Here is a 5,254-nt window from a genome sequence, read left to right as displayed (position 1 = left end):
AAAATTTATAATGACATGTTTCAAGAAAACACAAATGTCTTCCTTCTCTCTTTTTTTTTTTTTTTTTTTTTTTTTTTTTGTGTGATTTTGAGGTTTTATGTTGTATAATTGGCAAATTCGATGTTCAAAACAGGTGTAACTGAAATTTGGTGGGCTAGTTTGTACTTTGGTATAATTGCCAAAATCCATCAAAATAGTGTAGAACCAATGACTTTGTTTGGTATCTTAGTCGTTGCCGAGTCTAGGAAAATGAAGAAGCCTTTGAGTGTCTCGTTTGCTCTCTCAGTTGATAGTAGTCCAAACGAATATATTTATTTGAAGCTCCCATAGCCTCTTTCGCAAGGTCATTCGCTACAAGTCTGGACGAGGTGAAGATTGAACGACTCTCGAGACAGCTGTACGCTATTTCGTTTGGGGTCTTAGCAATTGGAGTGAGGTTCGCTCCATTTTGAATTGACCTCCTAAGTGTGATTCTCGAACCTAGTTGGCATGGCACAGCCGCAATCTGTCGGTCTTTCCATACTTTGATGGAAATATTTATGCTTATTGGAAGGTTCACATGAGAGCTTTCTTCTTAAAGTCCTTGGATGAACCGTGAACACATTTGGAACTCTATAGAAAAGGGCAGTTACTTCTGTTGACGCATGGTCCAAGGATGAGCCCAATAAGTGTAATGGGAACAATAAGGGATTGAATGTCATATTCATGGCTAGTATTGCCTGAAGACTTCAAGTGAATATATTTGTATGAAATTAGAAAGAAGGCACGAGAGATTTTAGAGGCGACTCATGAAGGAACAAAGACCATAAAAACCTCCACACTGATCATCTGAATGATATAGTTGTTGGGAATATGCACATCATATGCATGGTGGGATCACCCCAAGGAAACATTAAGAGAACATGGATAGATCATGCAATAAAAAAAAATTAAAAAGAAGGGAAAAAAATAGATAAATAAATAAATTACAAGGAGAAGCACGTACAGGGGTATTTGACCTTCACTTCAAACAAGGGGCTGAATTGATTTTCTTCTTCACACTTCAAGAACTTGGCTAAGTTAAGGATTGTTTGTAATATTCCTTGCATTAAATGGCACTAATTATATAAATTAGGATGCTAAAGTTGGTTCTCAATTGGTAAAGTGTGAGATTTTGGACTTTTAAGATGGAAGTTTGATTCGAACATGGATACAAGTTGGAAACACTATCTTAAGAGGGAAAACATCTGGTTTTCAAATCCCAATAAGACATCCAAAAATCTTGGAATGGATACTGTTGGGAATAATTTTGCACTACAAGCTCATCAAATTTGGGGCCTTATGGCCAATGACAAGCCCACAGAACTATTAATTAATAGCATGAGATATAATCTAGGTGGGGTTTTATTGAGAAAATCTGGGTAAAGAAGTCCTATTCAAGATCTAAATTTGACTAAGAGCCCATGTTCCATTCTCGCTCTCAGGACTTCCCAAATCAATTCAAATAAGAAGACCCAGTTCGAGTCTACCTCAGCTTTTTAGCCTATAAATAGGCGCCTACACAAGGTATAAATCTTAGACTCTGATACTCAAGAATACATAATAGGGCCCAATTATTGTACATTGGGCAGATTGAAACCTTATGCGCTGAAGCTTACTATTTCCCTTGGAAACTGACTTGGGCATCGGAGTTTTCCCGGCATAGATGTCGGCAGATCTTTTGACGCTCTTGTCATTTTGCAGCAATTGTGGGCACGAAGGACGTATTGAAGATCAAGAACGCCTTGAAGAACACGCATTTCACACCATATCGAAAAATGTTAAACATAAAATTGTTCTAATAGTTTGGCGCTGTCTGTGCGAAACATTATTTCTTTTTCATAAAAAAAAATTATCTGTCATGGAGATAAACACACGTTCAAGCGATCAAAATTCTGTAATCACATACCTACACTCATACATCTAAGATATGCATTCAAACTCATCAGTTACGCGAGATAAGTTGACTCTTCTTTTATCTCTATTTGTTAATTTGCAGCAGTTAACAACTTAAATGGTATTTTAATCCGTTTATGGAGTTGAGCAATTGTAGGAGTTGTGAAATGTTAGTCCAATCTGTTGCTTTTATAATCTCAAGAATAGAAATATTCTAAGAAAGCTTGTTTGCCTCTTTGATTGATTTATGTGCATTTGGTACAAAGTTGTAAAAATATGGAACATTTGGTCTTGAAAATTTGTAAATTGGGATTTGAGATATATAAGATTTTGTACAAAATCTCACACAACCCAACGACAGACAAAAGGGGATAAGCAATTTCTTCGGGTGCTCTGCATTCCATGGTCTTGATAGTAACTGTTGGGAATAATTTTGTACTACAAGCCCATCAGATTTTGGGCCTCAAAGCCAATGACAAGCCCATAGAGCTATTAATTAATAGCATGAAATATAAACCAAGTGGGGTTCAATTGAGAGAATTTGGGTAAAGAAGTCTTATTCAAGATCTAAATTGGAGTGAGAGCCCAGGTCCCATTCTACCTTTCAGGACTTCCAAATCAATTCAAATAAGAAGATCCAGTCTTCAAGTCTACCTCAACTATTCAGCTTATAAATAGGCCCCTACACAAGGTATAAATCGCAGACTCTCATACTCAAGAATACAAAATAGGGCTTAATTATTGTATATTGGGCAGACTGAAATCTTATGCGCTAAAACATACTATTTCCCTCGAAAATTAACTTAAGCATCGGAGTTTCACTGGCACAGATGCCGGCTAATCTTTTGACGCTCTTGTTATTTTGTAGCGATTGTGGGAACGAAAAGGATGTATTGAAGATCAAGAATGCCTCGAAGAATGCGCAGTTCACACCATACTGAAAACTGCTAAATAAAAAATTGTTCTAACAGATACCATGGCATGCGCCTCACAAAAAGCTTTCCGGAATGGGGTCGCATGCAAAATTTTGTGACCTGTAGTGAACACTACACCATTGGTCAAAGCTACAGAAAAAGTCAACAAATGTTTGAAGAAGACTAGGGAACGTTCAACCGTACCATGGAACATTCAACGGGTCATGTTGGACACGAAATTGACACTTGTTGAGTGATAAGTGCCAAATATTGCATATTTGGACCCCTTAATTTGCATTTGCTATTTAGCTTTATCATTTTCTAATGTTTTTGTTAGTTTTGGTGTTTTGCAGGTTGCTAAGGGAAAACTGCGGTATTCTTGTGAAAGATGCAAAGAAATTGGAAAAGTGCATTTCTAGGAAGTTGGGATCGAGTGCACAGCAACACGGGCACTGAACGCTGGAGCGCACGTCCACAAAAGCCTAAATGCGCAGCGCCCTTGTGCTGTGCCGCAGGAGCCCTGAAGCATGCCCAAGTACGCTCGAGCGCACCTAGTGTGCGATTGAGCACACTAGGGCTGACCTGGCAATGCCGAAACTCTAGGATTTTTAGTATTTATATTATTCTTTCCTCTTGTAAAATACATTGGGAGGCGCCGTTAAGAGCATATTTTTGACTTTTTGTCGTTCTTAAGCTCTTGGGAACATTTCTCTCTGTAAGTTTACGCTTTTAGATGTTTTTTTATTGAATTTAGAATGTTGTTTTTAGTCATGAGAGGCTTAAACCTTCAACTAATGTTGAAGAAGAAGCCTCGCCATTGATAAACCATTACATGCTCGTCGTTTTGCTCGTACAATTCTAATTTTAATATATTCAATATTTCATTTCAATTTAGTTATAAGATTAAATGCTTTTAATTGATTGTTTGATCATTAACTTTACAAAAAATTGGATATTCAATGTGTTTCATCTGACGGATACATTGAATCATTCAATTGAAATCGGATATCCCTGTGATTCGTTTATCAAACGGATACATTGGATGATTTGATTTCAATTGGGTATTCGTTGTGATTTGTCAATTGTTTGGATTCATTGAATGTTTTAATATACATTTTTGGGCTTTATTGAAAGGAGATCAGTTTTTTCACTCAAGAGGAGGATGAGAAATTTTTCGAAAGTTGGGAGAGGTTCTAGGAGTTTTTGATAAGATGCCCTCCACATGGATATGAGAAATGGAGACTTGTTCAGTTCTTCTACCATGGATTGACTCAATCCAACCGTAGTATGATAGAGTCTATCAATAGGGTAGCATTTTTTAGTTTGACGGGGGATGAAGCCTAGAAGACTTTGGATAAGTTGTCCGGCAACTCGCAGCAGTGAGATTTTTCGAGTTGTCGAGACAAATCAACCTGTATCCCCAAGAAATGACGCATCTATGAAGTGAAGATAGATGCGGATTTAAGGATGAAGATAGATACTCTCACAAGGAAGGTCGACGCTCTTACAGTGTGTCAAGCCATCAATGCTGCCAACACATTTAATGTTGATAGTTGTTCCATCTGTGCTAGTCCTATGCACTTAGCACAAAATTGTCCATCTCTACCAGATTTTGCCAAGTACCCTATGGAACAAGTGAAGCTTTCAATGATTATCAGAAGCAGTCAAATGGACCATACTCAGAGATCTACAATCCAGGGTGGCGGAACCACTCTAATTTCTCATGGAAGCAAAACCAGCCAATGAATCAGGGAGGAGCCCCTCATCATGCTCAAAATCATGGTCACTCGGTTCATCCAGCACCATCTCCTGCATACCAAGCACCCACTCAAGTGCAAGCACCTTCTTCACAGTCTACTTTGGAGGATACTCTTAAGGCCTTCATGCAGCTCTCTGGCCAATCTATAAGTGAAGTAAAGAATGCTACTATGGTGAACACCCAGGCGATTGCCAAGATGGAGAGTCAGATTGGACAGATAGCCAATCACTTGGGTGAAAGAGAGAAGGGAAAGTTCCCTAATCAGCCCGTGCCCAACCCTAAAGGACAATTTGCGGTTGGAAGTTCTTTAGATCCTGTGCACGGGTAGGAACATGTGCAAGTGATTGTCACACTTTGGTCAGGGAGACAAGTGGACAATCAAGTGGTTATGCAAGAAGAGAACCTTATTGTGCCTCAAGGGCAAGAAAGTGGCAACAAGGAGGAAAGAGATGCAGAGCCATCTAAAGCCACACCCACTATTGAGGATCCCCTGGTCGTTTGTTCTTAAAGCGCTTTACCCTGAAAGATTAGAAGCGCCTAAGAAAGGAAGGAAGTTTGAGGATATTCTGGAGGTATTCAAACAAGTTCAGACCAATATCTCATTTTTGGATGCCATCCAACAAGTGTCATCATATGCCAAGTTCTTGAAGGACTTGCTTATTGTTAA

Source organism: Corylus avellana, chromosome 5, assembly GCF_965113065.1.
Source record: "Corylus avellana chromosome 5, dhCorAvel1.hap1.2, whole genome shotgun sequence".
Lineage (NCBI taxonomy): Eukaryota > Viridiplantae > Streptophyta > Magnoliopsida > Fagales > Betulaceae > Corylus > Corylus avellana.
The sequence above is the reverse complement of the archived record's forward strand: the minus strand, read 5'-3'. Positions refer to the sequence as shown.